At 38.6% G+C, this 23,452-nt stretch overlaps 1 protein-coding gene and 1 pseudogene across 9 annotated transcripts in view; both read right to left on the reverse strand.

Moving 5' to 3' along the window:
- The window catches only part of MAST2 (microtubule associated serine/threonine kinase 2), a 162,462-nt gene that overhangs the window by 63,138 nt on the left and 75,872 nt on the right, over positions 1-23,452 (reverse strand). The window lies entirely within an intron of this gene.
- Positions 96-3,841, reverse strand: LOC118982462 (ras GTPase-activating protein-binding protein 1-like; annotated as a pseudogene).

Raw genomic sequence — 23,452 nt, forward strand, 5'->3', positions numbered from 1 at the left:
GAAAAATAGAACATCCACCTGTTGTTATTATTTCTTACAACTATTTGTTGACTGTATATCACCCTTAGGGAGGCCTCTTCCATAGGCTCCTCACTTTAGAGGTGCTGCAAGATAACACAAACACACACAAAAATTCATTACAGAAATGGGGTGGCCTCTGTCACTTGAGATCTGGCATTCTGCAAAGTGAAACCCTAAAAATCCATTCTTGTGACCTGTATTGTTCAGACCTCAGGAAAACACTTTGTTCACATCTTTATATATGTCTTTTTTTAATAAGCAACCATGTTGGACCACTGTTTATGCGTTGTGAAAGTGCAAACTTCTGAGAAAACTGTGTGAAATTATACAGTATTTGAGCAGCAGAGAGTCTCAGAAGTAAGCAAAAACACAAATTAACATGTCAAATCCTTCCTCTCAAGTAACATGAATATAAAGGATTTCTTGGCTAATACAAGTATTATTTACAAGTACAGCCAAACACTCATTTACATAATTTCTTTCTGTTCCCAGTCATGGTTCTGACAATATTTATAATTTATCTTATTATCATAACAGATCACATGACAGCTAAGAAATATTTTGCAGAATTATGGAATTTGTATTACTAATAAATGTATTTATGTGCAGGGTTAGATATAACATATAAGGTCAAAGGTCAATTTTTCATACTGATAGTCTAACAATTACTAAAGTTAGTGTTTTAATAAAAATATATACTTAGATATATCTAGATATCAGTTTTTTAATTTAGCTTATTTAAATAATTTTATCTACTAAAAAACTATATGAAAGCATGAAATTTTTCAATTTTCTACACTTATTTTATGTATGTGTTTTTTCACTAATACCTCTTACTCAGTTTTTAACCAAACCAGCGAGCATCAAAATGGTCAATTTTTCTAATGGTAGTTTCTCCACAACAGAAGATAGTCATGACTCTCAAAAGAAGAAATTATTTGGGTTTTTCCTGACTTCAAAATGTTGATCAAATCCTGTATTTCTCAAAGGCTTCTGATGATACATGTAGAAAATAAGTAAAAAAAATCTCAATGACCAAAGCATACCAAATGTCAGTAATGAAAGGGATTCATTCTTTTGGGGAAATGGCTATTTAAAAAAAAATTCAGTCTGTATACACAAAGTAAAGCAATCCCCTTTCCCACTCCAAATCCTGGTTTCTGCACCATGCGCCTACAGGGAAGGCCTCTCCCTCCACCTATGTCACCTCCAGGACCTCTGGGTCCCCACAGGCAGTTATCTTGACCCCCTTCCAAGGCAGCCCACATTCAGACAAACCTCATTCTCTTCCACATTCAGACAAACCTCACCTCTGAACATGATGGGCCTGTTGGCTAAGGCCCTTTTGAACAGGCTCAGAATCATCAAACACATTGAAATCAAAACTGGGCAATTTCTCAGCACTGTTAATGCGCAGATTCACCACACTGCCATAATTTTGAAAGAAACCTTTAAGCCTTTTAGCCAAAACTGCCATCTTGTAGTAATTTGCTAAAATGATTAACACGAAAGGAAAAAGGAGAGGCACCCTCTACATGTTCTATGTCTTTTTATAAACATGCAACCCTGGTTGGTGTGGCTCAGTGAATTGAGTGCCAGCCTGCTAACTGAAGGGTCGCCAGTTTGATTCCTACTCAGGGCACATGCCTGGGTTGCTAGCCGGGTCCCCAGTTGGTGGCATGTGAGAGGCAACCAATCAATGTATCTCTCACACACTGATGTTTCTCTCCCCATCTTGCTCCCTTCCTTACCCTCTCTCTAAAAATAAATAAGTAAACTCTTTAAACAGAAATTCATGGAGTTGCTCCTTTGGCCACATACGTACAAATCTACAAGAAAGGTAATACTGTAGACGTCAAGGGAATAGGTACTGTTCAAAAAGGAATGCCCCTCAAATGTTACCATGGCAAAACTGGAAGAGTCTACAATATCACCAAGCACACAGTGGGCATTGTTAAAGACAAACAAGGGCAAGATTCTTTATATATATATATATATATATATATATATATATAGACAGAGGGGAAGGGAGGGAGAGAAACATCAATGTGAAAGAAAAACATCGTTTGGTTGCCTCTCATATGCACCTCAACCAGGGACTGAACCTGCAACCTATACATGTATTCTGACCAGAAATCAAACCAGCAACTTTTTGCTTTTCAGGATGATGCCCAACCAAATGAACCTCACTGGTTAGGGCAAGGGCAAGATTCTTGTCAAGAGAAATAATGTACATATTGAGCGTATTAAGCACTGTAAGAGCCAAGATAGCTTCCTGAAACATGTGAAAGAAAATGATCAGAAAAAGAAGGAAGCCAAAGAGAAAGGTACCTGGGTTTACTGAAGCATCAATTGCTCTACCCAGAACAACATACTTTGTGAGAACCAAGTTCCTGGAATTTGTTCCCTATGCATTCATGGCATGATAAGTGTAAAAAAAAAATAATAAAAGACTTCTGTAGTGGAAGGGGAGGGGAGGAGAGGGGAGTAAAGAGGAAGGGAGGGGAGGGGAGAGAAGGGGGAAGGGAAAGGGAAGGGAAAAGGGAAAGAGAAGGGAAGGGAAAGGAGAAGGGAAGGGAAAGAGAAGGGAAGGGAAGGGAGAAGGGAAGGAAAGAGGGGAGGGGAGGGGAAAGAGGAGGGGAGGGGAGAGGGAGGGGGAGGGGAGAGGGAAGGGGAGGGGAGAGGGAAGAGGAGGGGAGAGGGAAGAGGAGGGGAGAGGGAAGGGGAGGGGATCTTTAAGCTTTGATTTGTCCATCACATAAGGCCGATTCCCAATGAAAAGTTAATGGCTGTCAAGGTGCCTCACAATTCTTAGGAGTTCAACATCACCTTGCTAACCTTTGCCTCACAGGTTGGTCTAAGTCCCCTCTCGGGAGGAATATTTATTTGCTGTTCTCAAACTCTCTGATCCCTCTGTGGGCTCTGCAGTGAAATCTGAGATCCAGGCTTAGACTCCAGGTGAGGCTGTGAAGCTGGTACTTTAACAACATGAGGTGGTATCCCAGTAACTAGAATAGCTCCACTGGGTGGAAGGTTCTTCCTGGTCACAGATGTCCAGAAAAATGTCCTCAAGTCTCCCTGCACTGTCTCAGCTATGTCTGAAGGTGCTGGAGAATCTTTCTGAGCATCTTCAGGAGCGATTTCTTCCAATACTGGCTCAGACTTTTCCTCCTGGACTTCACGCACAGGTTTTTACTCTAGTCTGATTCAGGATCAGGCTCTGGTCCAGCAACAGGCTCTCTAAATGTACTTCTAAGTCATTGCAGACAGTCTAATCACAGAAAATTATAAAATCATCAGGCATCACTTCATGTGTCTGCTGTCTTTCTTCAGGTCTTTCTTTCCTCTACTTCTTCCTCAGGTCCCTCCCGAGGTTCTGTGACAAAACTACTGAAGACTTCATCTTGGTACCTGAAGATAATAACATTGTGAACACAGAACTTACTTGCAGGCCCCCGGGAGCAACGACAAATGTCTACATGAATCTCCTCACAGTCTGGTTGTTACCAGAGAGCACCCCCATCACCTGGACCATCACACCTCCTGAATGGCATGAGCATCAACATGGTGGATCCTAGTGCCACGACTGCTGCAGAAATTTTATGACGTCACTCCCCCACAGATGAAACTCTTTGCATCCATAAACTGCATCTGCTAGCTTTCCATCTAAATCCAATCCTCCATCCTTTATGTATGTGGACATAAAGAGTTCATACAATCTGTGTAGCATGTCTGGGGCCAGGTTCAGCAGTGTGTAATACTGTCTCACGAATTCCCAACCAACGAGCAAGGGACTAGGCTTCTCCATAACCACTGCTTTAGTCAATTAAACCTGCGTGGCTGAGCGGGAGAGGAACAAGCTTTGCCCCATGGCACAGAGGAAGGGAAAAAAACCTTCATGTAATTGCACTAGCACCTACCTTTTATAAAAATATATTCAAACTTGGTACTCCCTAAATATAATTACATTTTATTTTTAATCCTATAGATCTGGAATTTTCAACCAGTATGCTGTGGCACACTGGTATGCCACAAGAATTTTTTAAAACATGCAATACTACCCTGGCTGGTGTGGCTCAGTGGACTGAGCACGGGCCTGCAAACCAAAGGATCGCAGTTCGACTCCCAGTCATGGCACGTGCCTGGGTTGCAGGCCAGGTCCCAGTGGGGGACACACGAGAAGCAACCATACATTGATATTTCTCTCCCTCTCTCCTTCCCTTCCCCTCTAAAGATAAATAGATAAAATAAAAAATTAAAAAAGAAACATGCAATACCCGACTATTTATTTAATTAGGGTCATGGACCTCTTTTCCATTAAATTGTAAAGTTAAAAAATGACAACAACCAAAATAGCCATCTAGTGTAAATGAATCAAAATTACATCTATGTTTTGTCAAATCAGAAAAAAAAATATTGCCCTGGCTGGCGTAGCTCAGTGGATTGAGCGCAGGCCTGCGAACCAGACGATCGCGGTTCGATTCCCAGTCAGGGCACATGCCTGGGTTGCAAACCGGTTCCTTGCAGGCTAACTACCAGCAGGGGATGCACAAAAGGCAACCATACACTGATGTTTCTCTCCCTCTCTCCTTCCCCTCTAAAAATAAATAAATAAATAAAATCTTAAAAAAAAAATTATTAGTAATTACTTTATGTGCGCCATGAAATGAAAAAGGTTGAAAATGGCTTCTATAGATGAGGTAATGACATAGAAAAATTAGAAAGCAGAGCTTAAGAAAGAAAAAGAAATAGAAAATCTACAAATGTTGGTCTGCTTAAAATTAAAAGAAAAACTCCTAATAAAAGTGAACAAACTTCACTTGCACAAAGAAAGCACATGCACACTTATTAGCACTGAAAAAAAGACTGAATAAACAACAAATAAGCCATAGTATTCAAAAGAGACAAGTAAATATCAATAAAACACTGGTATGATTGTTATCAAAATAATATTATATAATCAATATTTAGATTTTTACTAATACAAAGATTTGCTCCCTGTGGTTTAACAGTAAAATAATCACAGAAAACAATGGAAAATGTATAGATTTAAGATAAATGATTTTGAAATTTGATGCTAAAATAGCTAAACATAGGACTTCCGCCAAGATGGAGGCATAGGTGGAAACACTGTGCCTTCTCCCACAACCAAGTTTGAATACAACAAAGGTTTGGAGAACTAGGACACACCCAAAGACCAGAAAACAGAATTATACGGAAGTCCGACAACTATGAACTGTGCAACGGGGACGGTAAGAGAGGCGGAGCCAGCAGCGGAGCTGGGTCGGGCAGGACAGATTCCCTGACCTAGGCGCCCAGGCAGCCCGGACCCAGTCGGGGTGTGGGGCAGACTGACTGTGGTCGCACATTCGCGCACAGTGAGACAGACCACACAGGCCCCACGGGGCGAACCCAGTGATGGAGGGCTGATAGCGGTGGCACAATCGCGTGCAGTGGAACGAAACGCGTGGGCCTGGTAACGGTGGTGGCTGTCGCGCCAGAGGGGGACGCGGCGGCAGGCGGCAGACAGGACGCCATTGTCCCTCTTTGACCCCGCCCCCACATACAACGTCACAACCCAGCGACTGAGTTGCCCTGTTCTAGTGAACACTTTAGGGCTCTGATCCTGCTATCATCAGGCACGAACAGCCCAAAAGATGGTGCAAGAAGAACTCAAAGTCCCAGAGCCAATAACTCTAAGTGAATGAGAAATTGCCAGCCTCTCAGAAGCACAATTCAAGACACTATTTATCAGGATGCTCACAGAACTGGTAGATTATAGTCACAAATTAGAGGAACTTAGTCACAAATTAGAGGAACATATGAAGGCTAAACTAATTGAAATGAAGGGAGATGCACAGGAAACCAATAGTGATGGAAAGGAAACTGGGACTCAAATCAATGGAATGGACCAGAAGGAAGAACAAAACATCCCACCAGAAAGGAATGAAGAAATGAGAATTCAAAAAAATGAGGAGAGGCTTAGGAACCTCCAGGACATCTTTAAACGTTCCAACATCCGGATTATAGGGGTACCAGAAGGGGGAAAGAAACAGCCACGAGTGGAAAACTTATTTGAACAAATAATAAAGGAGAACTTCCCCAGTCTGGCAAAGGAAATAGACTTCCAGGAAATCCAGGAAGCTCAGAGAGTGCCAAAGAAGTTGGACCCAAGAAGGAACACACCAAGGCACATCATAATCACATTAGCCAAGACCAAAATGAAGGAGAGAATCCTAGAAGCAGCAAGGGATAAGGGGACAGTCACCTACAAAGAAGTACCCATCAGACTGTCAGCAGATTTCTCAAAAGAGACCTTCCAGGCAAGAAGGGGCTGGAAAGAAGTATTCCAAGTCATGAAATCCAAAGACCTACAGCCAAGATTGCTCTATCCAGCAAAGCTTTCATTTAGAATGGAAGGACAGATAAAGTGCTTCTCAGACAAGGTCAAGTTCAAGGAGTTCATCATCAACAAGCCCTTATTATATGAAATGCTAAAGGGACTTATATAAGAAAAAGAAGATGAAAAATATTAACAGTGAAAGGACAGCAAACTCACAGTTATTAACAACCACACCTAAAACAAAAGCAAACCTAGAGGACAGCTAGATCAGGAGTGGAACCATAGAAATGAAGAACACATGGAGGGTTAGCAACAGGGGAGTGGGAGGAGGAGAAGGGGGGAGAAGGTACAGAAAATAGCATAGACAGTAGGTAGAAAATAGATAGGGGGAGGGCAAGAATAGTAGGGGAAATATAGAATCTAAAGAACTTGAGACAGGTGGTTATAAACTAAGGGGGGAGAATGGTGGGGGAGGGAGTGTGCGGATGGAGGGGAATGAAGGGGGGGAATAGAACAACTGTAATGGTAAAATCAATAAAATATATTTAAAAAAAGTAAAATAGCTAAACATATAAGATTAATTAAAAATGATGAAACAAATGGTCATTGGCAAGAATAAAAACTTAATGAAGTTATTAATTTAACTGGTGATAAAGAAAAAAATCACAACTAATTCTCTAAAAGGTAAATATTACTCAATTCTACAGACTGTAACAGGGACAAAAGTCATGTTGAACAACTTTGTCATCACATATCGTTGAGTTACCTGAAGAAGAAAGTGAGAATGTAGAAAAAAATGAGAACTGCATTAGCTTTACATTTGATGCGAAAATTGTAGGCTTGACTTATAAGAGAACTAAAAAGCCTCTCAATTTTAATATTAAGATTGCCACACATGCACCTGCAAGTATGCCAGAGTCACTGAAATGAAACCAGCCATTGTGCTACAAACCACCATAACACTAGACAAATTATATGAGGCAACAGTCTTCAGGCAGCAGGGAAAGGCAATGCAAGAGTGCAAACCTCGAAAAAGGAAAATTCAAACACTGAGACATTCCAACTATCCCCGCTACTATGCCTGGGAACAACTTTCTTACAGTGGCACAGAGAGCTAGAGTTCAAGAGCACAACAGTTCTACTAAACTGAGGAGGCACAGTTTAGAGTTCAGGGCAGCTAATCAAACACACCGCACCTGCATCAAGAAAGACCATATAGTAAGCTATCAGAGAAGTCTCAACAAGTTTCAAAAAGTTAAAGTCCTATAAATGATGTTGCTGAACACAGAAATAAATTCAAAATTAACTACAATAAAAACCTAAAAATTTCTCCAATATTTAGAAATTAAATCACAGTTCTAAATAATCTATTAGTCAAAGATGGCATAATGAAGGAAATTAGAAAATATTTTAGATTAATTCATAATAAATATATAACATATCAAACTTTATAGTGTGAAAGTAAAGAAGCGCTTAGAGGGAAATGTATAGCTTTAAATGCTTATATTTAAAAAGAAAGATATAAAACCACTAATTTAATTCTCTACATAAAAAATTTTTTAAGCAAATTAAATTCAAAATGCATGAAGAAACAGAGAAAAATAAAAGCAGAGAATAACAGAAACATAACAAAACCAAAATTTGTTTTTTTAAATATTAATAAAGTTAATAAAAAGTACAACAAATCAAGAAGCAAAGGAGAGAAAACACAAACTTCCACTCTCAGGAATAAAGGAATATCACCATAGATCAACAGACAGTAAAAGAATAATGAGAAGAACAGTAGTAACAACTTATGCTAATAAACAAATAAAATGGACAAAATGTTAAATTTTTTTTACCAAAACAGACAAGATACCGGCAATATAAAGTATGCTAAGTGACATAAAAAAACTATGTGATTCCCCTCACCTGAAATACCTAGAATACACAAACACAGAGACAGAAGTAGAACAGAATTACCAGGGACTGTGAGAATGAGGAGCTATTGCTTAAAGGATAGAGAGTGTCTATTTGGGGTGATAATAAACTTTTAGAAATAGATAGTGGTAATGGTTGCACAACATTGTGAATAAACTTAATGCCACCAAATTGTACACTTAAAGATTTATACAATTCAATGGCAAGTTTTAATATATATATACAATCTTGTAACAATTTTTAGAACTTAAAAAAATTAATTCAAAAGGAATTAAGACACAAACATAAAAGTTAAAATTACAAAACTTCTAAAAGAAAACATTGGAAAAAACCTTCATAATCTTGGGACAGGCAAAGATTTCTTGGACAAACCATGAATACTAATCATAAAAACTCACAAACAGAACACCAAAATTAAGACCTCCTGCTCTTTGAAAGATGCCATTCTAAAGTATCTTTCAAAGGAAAGGTTAAGTCATAGAAGAAAACTAGTCACAATATACCTGACCAAAGATCTGAATCAGAATATATAAACAACACATAACTCAAAAATGTTTAAAAATTTTTTTGCTCTGGCTGGTGTAGCTCAATGGATTGAGCGCGGGCCTGTGAACGAGAGGATCGCGGTTTGATTCCCAGTCAGGGCACATGCCTGGGTTGCAGGCCGGTTCCCTGCAGGCCAACTCCCAGCAGGGGACGCACGAAAGGCAACCATACATTGATGTTTCTCTCCCTTTCTCCTTCCCCTCTAAAGATAAGTAAATAAATAAAATCTTTAAAAAAAATTTTTTTGAAATGCTGAAAGATTTAACTTACACATTTCACAAAAGAGGACATACAAATGGCTGATAAGGACATGAAAAACATGTTCAACAGCACAGTACTGACAAAAAAACAGACCCATACATAAATCAATGGGACAGAATAGAGAGCCCAGAAATAAACCCACACCTTTATAGTCAATTAATGGTCGACGGAGGAAGCAAGCACATACAATAGGCTAAAGACAGTTTACTCAATAAATGGTGTTGGGAAAATTGGACAAGTATGTGCAGAAAAATAAAACTAGACCACCTTCTTACATCACACACAAGAACTAATTCAAAATAGATTATAGACTTAAATGTTAGACCCCAAGCAATAAAAATCCTAGAAGAAAACATAGGCAGTAAAATCTCAGGCATTGCTCATAGCAGTATTTTTTCTGACTTATCCCCTCTCAGGCAAGAGAAACAAAAGAAAAAAAAATTAACAAATGGGACTAAATCAAACTTAAAAGTTTTTGAACAGCAAAGAGAACCATCAACAAAATAAACAGATAACCCAAGGAATGAAAGAACATATTTGCCAATACATCTGACAAGGAGTTAACATCCAAAATTTATAAAGAACTTATAAAACTCAACACCAAAAAAACCAAACAATCCAATTAAAAAATGGGCAAAGGACCTGAATAGACACTTCTCCAAAGAGGACACAGAGATGGCCAATAGACAATGAAAAGATGCTCAATGTCACTAATCATCAGAGAAATGCAAATGAAAACCACAATGAGATATCATCTCACACCTGTCAGAACAGTTGTCATCAATAAATCAACAAACAGCAAGTGCTGGTGAGGATGTGGAGAAAGGGAACTCTTTTGCACTCTTGGTGGGAATGCAGACTGGTGCAGCTATTGTGGAAGGCAGTATGGAGATACCTGAAAAATTTAAAAATGGATCTGCCTTTTGACCCAGCAATCCCACCCCTGGGAATACATCTGAAGAAACCCAAAACACTAAAAGCTCCCCTATATTCATTGTAGTGTTATTTACAATTGCCAAGATATGGAAGCAACCAAGTGTCTGTCAGTAGATGAGTGAATAAAACAACTATGGCACACTTACACAATGGAATACTACTCAGCCATAAAAGAGAAGAAAATTTCATCCTTTGTGACAGCATGGATGGACCTAGAGAACATTATGCTAAGTGAAATAAGCCAGTCAGAGAAAGGCAAGCACCATATGATTTCACTCATATGTGTAATCTAATGAACAAACTGAACAAGCAAAATAAGAGACAAACTTGTAGATAGAGAGCAGGATGACAGCTACAGCAAGGGGAGGTTAGGGGGAGGAGGGATTGAGCAAAAAGAAAAAAGGACTCTTGGACAACAGTGTGGCGGTTGTGGAGAGAGGGGGGTAAATGGTAATGGGAAAAATACAATTTAAAAAATATGGATTAATTTTAAAAAACATGTTCAACATTACTTTTCATTTGGAAAATGCAAGTTAAAAACTACAATGAGCCCTGGCTGGTGTAGCTCAGTGGATTGAGCATGGGCCTGCGAACCACAGGATCGCGGTTCGATTCCCAGTCAGGGCACATGCCTGGGTTGCAGGCCAGTTCCGAGTAGAGGACTCATGAGAGGCAACCATACATTGATATTTCTCTCCTTCTCTCCTCCCCTTCCCCTCTAAAAATAAATAAATAGATAAATAAAATAAAATAAAAAGAATTTAAAAAAACCTACAACGAGATACCATTCTACACAGCCACTACAATGGCTAACATTTAAGTCTGACCATAACAAGTGTTAGTATGGATGTGGGCCAACTAGAACTGTCAATATCGCTAGAAGAGGTATAAAATGGTACAACAATGTTAGAGAATTATGCGACAGCTGTTTGCAAACTGAAATATACCTTTTGTAGCACTAGGTATTTGCTTACCTTTTGAAGGGGGTAAGCAAAAAAAATCCACAAAATAATATATGTTTGGCTCTTTTACTTTTTAAAAAATTTAAAATGTTTCAGTCAAAAGAATTTCCACATAGCAGATACAATGAAAGTGATATTGCAAATAAAATAAAAGGAAGTTAGAGCCAGAAAATGGAAAAAGTATTTTTGCATGGTGCATTCATCTTCTATTACATAACAAATTACCACAAGCATAGCCACTTAAAACAACAAAACATTTATTATTTCACAATCTCTGTGAGTCAAGGACTCAAGCACAGCTTTGTTAGGGTCTCACAAGGTCAAAATCAGTGTCACTCAGGATGCTTTCTTACATGGAGGCTTAGTGGGGAAGGATTCACTTCTAAGCTCATTTGGGCTGTTGCCCAAATTCATTTACTTGTGGCTGTAGAGCTGAGGACCCTAGCTGCTTGCTGGCTATGGATTGGAAGCCAACTTCAGCTCCTACAGGCTACTGCTGTCCCCTGCCACATAGGCTTTTCCACCATGGCTGCCTATTTTATCGAGCAAGTACAGTCTCCACAGTGAGTCTACTAACTAGACAAAGTCTTATACACCATCTGGTGGGATACAAAGGAGTGATATCTCATCATCTTTACAATCTCTTCTGGTTAGAAACAAGTCACAGGTACTGCCCACACTCCAGGGGAACTACAAAAAGGATGAACATCAGGAGGAAGAGACTATATAGGGGCCACCTAGAGTACATTCATCACACATGACTGTGAAGAAGATTCACCAACAAATAATCCCAAACTGATTTCTATAAATTATTTTAGGGCCATTGTAATGTAATCTTGATCTGTAATCAAGATTTAGCTGAATAATATTTGGTTTTCTTTAAAATATCCCCACTGAAAAGATCAAAGATGATCTGAAGAAATGTTTCATAACCCTAGATATTGATTTAAGAAATGATAAAATTGCAATTTAAAATAGCAATTTGTAAAATAACACTAAGATATCGTGCAATATCTTCTGCTACAATAACTTATCATGAAACTCCATTACGAAGTTTGATATATGAAATTCACGGTTCATTTCTAAATCTATATATTGCCTTAAGATCTTTTTTTTGCCAGTTCCAATTTCTACTGGTACAGCAGAACAAATATCCTTTAAACAGAACTTCTTTTTTAACTCTAAGAAACAAAATGACTCAACAAAGCTTGTTAATTTGGCGTTACTGTAAAAATAACATTATTTAAAAATGTTAATATATTTTATTTAAGCTAGTATATTAAAATGTCATTTCAATATATAATACTATAATACAATTAATAAGACATTTTATATTCTTCTTCCCAAATTTTGATATATAACTGACATAAAAAAATAACACAATTTATTAACAACTCTTGCTTATAACATAGTGATTTTGCTAAAACAAAGCCAAAAGAAGTATGAACATTTTAATAACTTATGAATTCTTTGCCTTTTACATTGTGGCTCAAACAGATGAACATCTATTTGATGGGTGCAGTATTAATTCAATTATATTTTTAATATCTTTTCCAACTTTTAATCATAAAAATTAGTAACAGGAAGAAATGATGACTGGTTATAACATCTGTCTGGTTCCCCTACCAATGATGAGGGTTTTTTTAAAAAAGAATCTTGAACTGTTTTCGATTTATATCTGGATGAGAGCATGATTTTATTTCTTCTGGAAAACTGCCTGTTAAACAGCGGTGAAAGTCCTCCGTCAAAACGCTCAGGGGATTCGCCTCGCAGAGCCACCTGAGGGAAGTGCACCTCATGTGGGCTACACCGGCCTCCCAAGGTGAGTCTAAAGTTTACTCACCCTCAACCTATAGGTTTACTCAACCTATAATCAGGTTTTGTTTTAAGTTTGTTTATAGCTGATAAGTTATTCCCATTAATGGTAGCAATGACTGAGATGCTATTTGTATGGTGCAAACATACCCAGGTATGAACCCATGAGAAATGAAAACATGTCCATGAAAAGGCTTGTACATGAAGGGTCATAGCAGCTTTACTCATAATATCTAAAAACTGAAAAACCCAAATATCCATCAAATAGTAGTATATTCACATAAGGAAATACTAAGCATTAAAATAAACAGGAGTACTGAAACATGAAGGAATCCAAAGACAAAACAATAAACAAGTATGATTTTCACACATATGAAATTTTACCACAGGCGAAAGTAATCTATAGGGCCATAAAGCAGATCAATGGTTACCTGAGGCCAAGAGATGAAAAAAGGATTGAAAAACTACATGAGAAATATCTTGAGGTAATAAAAATATTCTACAATTGGTTGTGGTGGTACTTGAGGATTCCAAAGAGCTGATTTCCACCAGTTATAACATGAATTTGTACTAAAAATGCAAACAAAAAATTTTCATTTGCTTAAACAACAGACATTTATTTCTCACAGTTCTAGAGACTGGAGAGTCTAATAAGATCATCATACCAGCAATTCTGATTCCTTGTGAGGGCCCATTTCATGGGCTGCTGACAGTCACCTTCTCACTAGGCCTCATGACAGAGAGAAAAAGGGAGAAAGAAAGAGAGGGAGGGAGGGGGCAGGGTGAGGGGAGAGAGGGAGAGAGACAGAGCTCAAGCACAGGCTTACACTCCATTCTCTTTTCTTCTTCATTTAAGGATGTAATCTGGTCATGGGTGACCCTCCATCATGACTTCATCTAAACCTATTAATTACCTCTGAAAAGCGCCACCAAACAGCATCAGATTGTGGGGTAATGAGACAGCATAAGGACCTGGAGCTGGGATCCCAAGGACACCAGGTAAGAAAAATGGCAGAGCTGGCACCATTGCACCAACCCCTCACTGGGACCTCAACGATACCAGATGGCCAGAAGAAACACCAGATAAGCCCATCACAGGAAGGTCACTACTCTTCCACCCCTTGCTCAAAAACCTGCAGAATTTTGTTTTCCTTCTCACTGTTTGCTTCTCCAACCCCCATGTGGAAAATCCCACTCTCTGCTCAAAGTTTGTGTGAGCCCTCCCCTTCCCCACCTGTAAAAGCCTCTCCTCCCTCAAGGTGTTGAGAGCAGCCCAAAATCTTGTTTTTCTCGGACTGTCTCCTTTGTCCTCAATAATGAGATTATGAAAATCTGACAATTTCCCTGAGGTTTCCTCTTAATTTCTCTCTTAGGGAAGTCAAGAACCCTAATGCCAGTAATAGTAGGGCTTTAACTCCTCATGAGCTTTGGAAGGACACACACATTCAGTCTAAAATACTCCTCATAACTAGTAATTCCAAAACTTAGTGCCTCAAAAGACATTTATGAACTTCATGGTTGAGTGGGTTGACTGCGACTGGCTGGGTAGTTTGAGACATTTTTAAATGCTTATTTGTTGATTCATTTGAAGATAGCAATGATAAACACACTGCATGTTAATATCATCTTAGTATTATTATAAAACTAAATTTGAGCCCTGGCTGGTGTAGCTCAGTGGATTGAGTGCAGGCTGCAAAACAAAGGGTCACTGGTTTGATTCCCAGTCAGGGCACCTGCCTGGGTTGCAGGCCAGGTCCCCAGTGGGTGTCAGGTAAGAGGCAACCACACACAGATGTTTCTCTCCCTCTCTTTCTCCCTCCCTTCCCCTTTCCCCAAAAGTAAATAATTAAAATTAAAATTTTTTATTAAAAAAATTAAATTTGACCACGATGGTCCTTTAAGAACTGCCCTCAACAAACGTATAAATAAGTCCAGAATATGAAGAATAATGAAGAACAAAACTTGAAAACGGGAATGGGTGAAGAGGTGAGTGTATTAAGAAGTACAAATAGGTAGTTACAGAACAGCCATGGGGATATAAAGTACAGCAGAGGAAATGGAGTCGCCAAAGAACTTACATGCATGACAGATGGACGAGAACAGCAGTGGGGGATTGCCTGAGGGAGTGGGAGGTGCTAGCTGGAGGTGGGGAAAACCAGGACAATTGTAATAGCATAATCAATAAAATATAACTTAAAAAAAGTGATTTCCCCCCGTGGTTAATAATACCATGCCATGAATGTGAAAAACTATGAACTGGTTAAAATCTTAGGAAAATTTGCTCAGTTTTAATGGGCCATTCTTCATGGTTTACCATTTATTGTCTTTGCCTGCAATATTAAAGGTTATAGTGCTATTTTTTCCCTGTGTAATAATGCCCAGGTAGCAATTATTTTGTGTTTTACTACAGTAAGTTTCTTTGTTTTATGCTGACTGTTTATGTCCTTAATTACTTCAGAAAATAAACTAAGGTTCCACATAAAAAATCGGTGGTTATTCAAAAATGTGTTACCTTCTATTTATTTTTAAATGTTTCACTGTCACCTTGGTTAAGTAACCGGGTATCATTTCTCAAACACCAACACTCCTATCTTTAAGTGTCTCCACTAACGAACTCTTCCAAGTTTGCTTTTCAAAATCAGGTCCTAATATAGAAAATGGTAAAATAGAAGTGTCAGTATACTTTTACCACCTAGAACTATCTTTGAGATATCCCAAAGGACTTCTTAAAATCACAAGAAGTGTTCTTTCACAATTACAAAGAAGTGCTAGAAATAATTAGGTTTATTTGACATTTTACCATTGATGAGTTTCATGGGAAAAGTTATCCAATCAGAAAATATGCTCAGCCTTCTCCAACTTCAATTTGTACAAGTAAGATGCTATTAGTATAAATTTTCTAGAAATTGTGTAACTTCTGAGGCGTTCCTGGAGATTTGTCAATGCCCTTCTTATCCATGTTTCTGTTTATGAGTCCTGATGGCATTTTGCCAGATTTTAGGAATTAACAGTTTAGTGTTTTTAGTCTTAATTTCATTATTATTTAAAATGCTGACTTGGTAACAATCTTGCATCTAAGATTTGAATTTAGCATCTTTTTGGTCACTGGAGTTTTTTAAAAAATACAGATATCTAGGACTTAACTGTAGACTCTTTGAATCTTATGTTCTTGGTATGTACATAAGATTGCCATAGATTAATATATGCTATACATAAAGGGTTTTTTCCTCTGTAAAAATTATGTCCATCCATGTTTTATAAGTCAGATATAATATTCACTATCTTCTTTGAACTGGACTAGTCTTAGAGACATCTGCTAAAATTTTTTAATTGCTTTTGTTATTCATTTTGCATGCCACAGAAATTCCCTTGTTGCAGTTGCATTATTGTTATGAACTCTCATCACACCTTTCACATTTAAAAATTATCAGTAATAAACTGTCCACAGCTGTTTTAAGTCTCTGTCACCTAAAGATAGATTCTGTTTTATACTGCTTCTAGTGTGAACACTCTACAATCAACTATGAGCCAGTCTTTGCTTTCTTTTTTTTTAAAGATTTTATTTATTTATTTTCAGAGAGAGGGGAAGGGAGGGAGAGAGGAAGAGAAACAGCAATGTGTGGTTGTTTTTTGAGCACCCTACTGGGGACCTGGCCTGCAACCCAGACATGTTCCTGGACTGGGATCGAACCAGCGACCCTTTGGTTCGCAGGCTGGCACTCAATCAACTGAGCCACACCAGCCAGGGCCCAGAATCTGTGTTTTCAACAGGGGATTGATTATCTCAGAGTCCCATGGAAAAGGACTGTAGCAGGTATTTCTACCTACTGACACTTGGGTATAGGCAAGATATGCCTATAGGCATCTTGGGTATAGGCATCTCGGGTATAGGCAAGATATGCCATCACTTGGATAGGTGGAAAACTTCCAGAACATTCCAGTGGACTAAGTCAGAATCTCCAGAACTCTTTTCAGTCAAGAGGCATACTACTAAACTAACATCCAGTGAAATGAGAATTACAGAGGACTGAATGAACTAAGGAGGGATGACTGCATTGAGATGGATAAAAAATTTATTTGTTTTTTTCCATAAAATGGCTCTAGCAGCACTAAGTTGTGTTTAACATCATTCAAAACAGTTCTGTTAAATTGTATTGTGACAACTGTCATTTCAGTAAACATTTAAAAAGAAATCAGTGATTTTTTTTGTGTAACCATTTCAATATTCAAAATGGAAGAAAATATATAACATATATGGCATATTACTCTCTATTAATTTAAGAAAGGTAAAGATGAAATTGAAATGCAAAATAAAAAGATTTGTGCAGTGTATGGTAAAGGTGCTATAACTGATTGAATGCGTCAAAAGTGGTTTGTGGCCCTGGCTGGTGTGGCTCAGTTGATTGAGTGCTGGCCTAGGAACAAAAGGGTTGCTGGTTCAATTCCCAGTCAGGGCACATGCCTGGGTTGCAGGTCAGGTCCCCAGTAGAGCGTGTGTAAGAGGCAACCACACACTGATATTTCTCTCCCTCTTTTTCATCTCCTCTTACCCTCTCTCTAAAAAATAAAAATATTACTTCCGGCCAAGATGGAAACATAGGGAGATATACTTTCCTCCTCACACAACTGAAAGAAGGACAACAACAAATTTTAAAACAAAAAATAATCAGAACTCCTGGCTGGCGTAGCTCAATGGAATGAGTGCAGGCCTGCGAACCACACTATCGCCGTTTGATTCCCAGTCAGAGCACATGCCTGGGTTTCAGGTTAGTTCCCAGCAGGGAACTCACGAGAGGCAAACGTACATTGATACTTCTCTCCTTCCCTTCCCCTCTAAAGATAAATAAATAAAATCTTTGAAAAAAATAACCAGAACTGCCAGAAAATTGAACTCTATGGAAGCCAGAAACCAAGGAGTTAAAAAGAAACATTCATTCAGGAGGGGTGGAGATAGGAAGCTGTGGCAGAGAGGAAAGAGAGCAAGAGGGTGGCTGGGAGGGCTAGATGGCAGCTGGTGGATCAGTCAATCTCACATTTGTGTGCAAATAAACCAGGAGGAACACTGGGAAGCAAGACAGACCAGGCAACCCAGGGTCCCGGTGCAGGAAACTCAAAACTCAAAACCTCTGGCTGTGAAAACCTTTTGGGTTGCTGTAGCAGGGGAAACTCCCAGTCTCACAGGAGAGTTTGCTGGAGAGACCCACAGGGTCCTAGAATGTACACAAACTCACACACCCAGGAATCAGCACCTGAAGGGCCCAATTTGCTTGTGGGTAGGTGGGGAAGTGACTGAAAGCCAGCCAAGAGCAGAGCAACCAGCGTTGTTCCCTCTCTGACCCCTCCACCACATACAGCGCCACGAGGCAGCCAAGTGTGTTGCCCTGCCCTGGCAAATACCTAGGGCTCTGCCCCATACAACATAACAGGTCCCAAAACAAAGAAATATAGCCCAAATGAAAGAACAGATCAAAACTCCAAAAACAGAACTAAGCAATAAAAAGATAACCAACCTATCAGATGCATAGTTCAAAATACTGGTAATCAGGATGCTCACGGAAATGGTCAAGTACGGTCCCAAAATAGAGGAAGAAGTGAAGGCAATGAAAAGTAAAATAAAGAAAATGTACAGGGAATCAACACAGTTATGGGAAGGAAACCAGGACTCAGATCAACAATTTGGAGAAGGAAGAAGTAAACATTTAACCAGAACAGAATGAAGAACAAAAAAATGAACAGAGGCTTAGGAACCTCCAGGACAACTTTAAACGTTCCAACACCCCAAACATAGGGGTGTCAAAAGGAGAACAGAAAAACCAAGAAATTGAAAACTTATTTGAAAAAATAATGAAGGAAAACTTCCCCAATCTGGCAAAGGAAAGAGACTTCCAAGAAGTTCAGGAAGCACAGAGTCCCAAAGAAGTTAGACCCAAGGAAGCACACACCAAGGCACATCATAATTACATTACCCAAAGCTAAAGATAAATAGATAATCTTAAAAGCAGCAAGAGAAACGGAGGCAGTTACTTACAAAGGAGTTCCCATATGACTATCAACTGATTTCTCAAAAGAAGCCTTGCAGGCAAGAAGGGGCTAAAAAGAACTATTCAAAGTCATGAAAGGCAAAGACCTACAACCCAAGATTACTCTATCCAGCAGAGCTCTATCATTTAGAATGTAAGGGCAGATAAAGTGCTTCCCAGACATGGTCAAGTTAAAGGAGTTCATCATCACCAAGCGCTTTTTATAAAAAATGTTAAAAAAACTTATCTAAGAAAAAGATAAGTTTTTCTTATCTAAAAACTACGAATAGTAAAATGACAACTAACAACTATCAACAACTGAACCTTAAAAAAAAAAGTAAGCAAACAACTAGAACAGGAACAGAATTGCAGAAATGGAGATCGCATGGAGAATTATTAGTGTGGGGTGCAGAGAATGGGGGGGAGGTACAGGGCATAAGAAGCATAATTGGTAGGCATAAAACAGACAGGGGGAAGTTAAGAATAGTATAGGAAATAGAGAAGCCAAAGAACATATATATACAAACCATGGACATGAACTCAGAGGATGGAGAATGCTGGAGGTGGGGAAGTGCAGGGTGGTGTGTGTGTGTGGGGGGGCGGCGAGAAGGGAAGAAACAAAATAGGACAACTGTAACAGTGTAATTAATAAAATATACTTAAAAAAGAAAACTGGATAGAAGCAAAAACACAAAAATATTCTTTTTTAAAAAATTTTTATTTATTTATCTTTAGAAGGGAAGGGTAGGAGAGGAGAGAAATATCAATGTATGGTTGCTTTCGGTTCATTCCCTGCTGGGAACTGGCCCCTGCTGGGAACTGGCCTGCAACCCAGGCATGTGCCCTGATGGGGAATCGAACCGCGATCTTCTGGTTCGCACAAAAATAATCTTCTAATGGAAACCTATGTTTTATTATTTAGAGAATACATTATTTGATTCTAGTGTTTTATTGCCTTTGAATTATTTTACAACTCTAAATTATAGATAGCTGATAACAATGCAAAATAGTTCTTATCTATAGATATACAAATAAATTATAGATAGTGGAGGTTCAACTGACTTCCCTTCTCCCTGTAAAAAAATCAGATTTTGTAACCATTAATAAATTTATTTCAACATTTCTTTACTACATATAAATTTTTGCTTTTTTGAACTGGCTTCCTTCTCCTATGAACTGGCTGCAACATCTGTCTGGTACCCTTATTACTATTGAGTTAAATAAATTATTTAACATGTTTAGTTTTTAAATAAGTAGTTTTACACATGTTTTTGTAATTTGTTATTATGAAATTATATTTCTCAAATTAGGAGCATATTTTATTTTATATAACAACATATTTTATTTTACAGGTTGTTAGTTTTACTTAAGACTTTTAAAACATTCATAACTCCATTTGTGTTATTGTCCCAAACCACACAAATGTTAGGAACAGGCCGAAGTTATTACCTACTAGGTGTTAAACTCTACACTAGTCCCTGGGGATGGAGCACTGCACTACACAACATGGTACTGAACTCACAGTTTACCGTCTGCTGTAAACTAAATTGTGTCCCCCCACCCCAAATTTGTATGTTGAAGCCCTAACCCCCAATGTGACTCTATTTGGAGATAGTGTCTTGAGGAGGTAATTAAGGTTAAATGAGGTCATAAGGGTAGGGCCCTAATCTAATGGGACTTGTGGCCTTACAAAAGGAAGACATTCATTCTCTTTCTCTCTCTCTCTCTCTCTCTCTCTCTCTCTCTCTCTCTCACACACACACACACACCCCCCCGAGAAAAGACCACAGTGAGATGATGACTGTCTGCATGTCAGGAAGAAAATACTCTCCAGAAACTGACCATGCTGGTACCTTGATCTTGAACATCTAGCCACCAGAACTATGAGAAAATAAATTTCTATTGTTGAAACCACCCAGCCTGTGGCATTTTGTTACAGCAACCCACGCAGACTGGTAGATCATCCAAAGAGAGAGAAAAAGAGACAAATAATTCTTTATTTACAATTGCTATAAGAGATATAAAGGAAAAGTACAAGGTTTAATGAAGGATACCCAAGTCAGGCTGGAGACAGCAAAGTATAGATGAGGTCAGAGCAGCCTTTCATACGGAGGTGAGAAATACGCTGAGACTTGGTGGATTAAGTAGGAGCTGGCCAGGCATAGATGGAGAAAAAACATCTCAGGTACAGCGAACATACTGTGCAAAGTATGTACACAAAGTCAAGAACCAGACTGTACAGATAGTTTTATAAGCCATGTCATGAATTTCAAGTATGATGCAAAGGATAATAAACTATTCACTGAACAAGTCTAAATAAACAGTTAATAGTCAAATATACACTTTAAAAAGCCATTCTGACTATTTTATGATGAGATCACAATGGCTTGGATTATAAGGACATACCAGTGGTAGCAGAAAAAAGTAAGAAATTAAGAGAGATTTAAGAGGTATAACAAAGGAACTGTGGGTGGGCAGAAAAGGAAGGTAATAAGCATTAACTGTTTTCTGTCTTGAGGAAGTGGTTCCATTAATAAGCTAGAGAAGAAGAGAGGAGTAGGTTTTTTTTATTTTTTTTATATTTTATTTATCTTTAGAGGGGAAGGGAAGGAGAGAAGTATCAATGTATGGTTGCCTCTTGTAAGTCCCCTGCTGGGAACTGGCCTGCAACCCAGGCATATGCCCTGACTGGGAATTGAACCACAATCGTGTGGTTAGCAGGCCCGAGCTCAATCCACTGAGCTACACCAGCCAGGGCTGAGAGGAATAGATTTTTGAGAAAGACAATGACTTCAGTTTTATAAATGCTAAAGTTGAGATATCTCTGAGATATCCAAGTAGATTATAATGAATTGGGAATTGTGAGGTTTTGACATATTTTGTGAGGATTGGCATAACAACAGCTCTTCTCAACACAATAGTAACAAAACAGGCTCTCAAGGATTTTCATTTCTCAGGTCTGGTATCCACATACGTATGGCCCATTGATAAACTACATTCTTGTTTTTTTTAAACAACACAACGATTCCTACTGAGAAATTAGTGATGACAATTACTCTATGCCTGCCAACCTCCACCAATTCCTGCTTCCCACTGAGGAACCTATGTGAGATCATTTCCTATATAGGCCCAATTAAAAAGACCACTAAATGTAACACAAAGCTATCATTCTGGTCTTTACAGTCCTAAAAGGTATCAACATTTCCTGATTTTCAAAGTCCACAGAGAAACAAAAGCCCTGGATCAGGCACCACTGCCACCCCACAAAGGGTATCTATGGGTAGCAGGTGGTATCTCTTCTTAGCACATTCCCCAGAAGCATTTATCCAGGAAAATACCACCAAATTGCATCAGAGAGGGAAAGTACATGACACTGTCTCACATGTCAGTTTCACAGGGACAAAGATTGACACATCACATCCTTAAGCCCCAGAAGCTCCTCCCTGCCTGCTACCTATCATTGCAGACACCTAGTATTTACTTTCTTTTCTTTTTTTCTATTGAATTTATTGGGGTGACCCTAGTTAACAAAATTATGCAGGTTTCAGGTACACAATTCTACAACATATCATCTATACACTGTATTATGTGTTCACCACCCTAAGTCTCCATCCATCACCATTTACTCCCCTACACCCTCCTCCACTTCTCCCCAGCAATCACCATGTTGTTCATCTAATATCTGATGTCCAAGTCCACTGTCAACATCAGAAAGTCTACAATGCCAAAGAATAACTATCCCCAAGGACTATGAGGATAAAGGCCACCAACGGTAATGCATGTGCCTGTGAGTGTGCACCGACAGGTGCTACAGCTATCTTTTCACTCGCAGAGTACGTTCTTGACCTCCACTGAATGCACAGCCTCAAAGAAATAAAGCAAAGACATTTCAAGAAATATGAGGACAAACACCTTAAACTAATTAGAAAAAGCTTAACTTTCTGAGTAACAAGAAACATAAATGCTAATTACATTGAGCTCCCAAGTATGGAGGGCCTAGATACTAGAGCTGAAGTTTACAAAAAATAACAAAAATCCTACTTGAGAGAAATTTCAAAGAGGAGGTCTCTCCACAGAGCTGGACAAGGGAAGCCATTCAGAGCTGTTTCAACTGAGAAAAAGCAAAATACAATACTTCTATATCTTGGGTAAACAAATACAAATAGATTTACTACTTCATTTTCTTTCAATTCTCTTACATAGTCTAGGCCAATAGTTCTACGCTTTCAACAAGATTATCTACTGCCCTAGGCCTGATATTCTAAACTAGATTTTTTTAATGTGTTAAAAAATATCCAGATGGGTTTAAACATGAAATCATTTTCTAAAAATGAGAATGATTTAATTTCAGGAAGCTACATCTAAAAAAATGGTATGAGACAAGCCAAAAAACTTTCATAACCAACTTGCCCCAACAAAGCCCTCATCACTGCAGGCCTGGATGTTCTCATTCCCCATGCTGGAATTTAGTTGGTCTCTTCCCTAATGCGACCAAAGCTAGCCATGAATATCTGTGGCTTTTCTAAGGCATACTTCTATTCATTTAACTTGGTTTAGAATCTTACTAATTTGTTTTTCTTTAAAACTTACAACTTCAAACAGGTAATTATGGCCTGCAAATAATACAA

This window comes from Sturnira hondurensis, unplaced genomic scaffold (genome assembly GCF_014824575.4).
Source record: "Sturnira hondurensis isolate 20B ecotype Veracruz unplaced genomic scaffold, ASM1482457v3 Scaffold0025376, whole genome shotgun sequence".
Taxonomy (NCBI): domain Eukaryota; kingdom Metazoa; phylum Chordata; class Mammalia; order Chiroptera; family Phyllostomidae; genus Sturnira; species Sturnira hondurensis.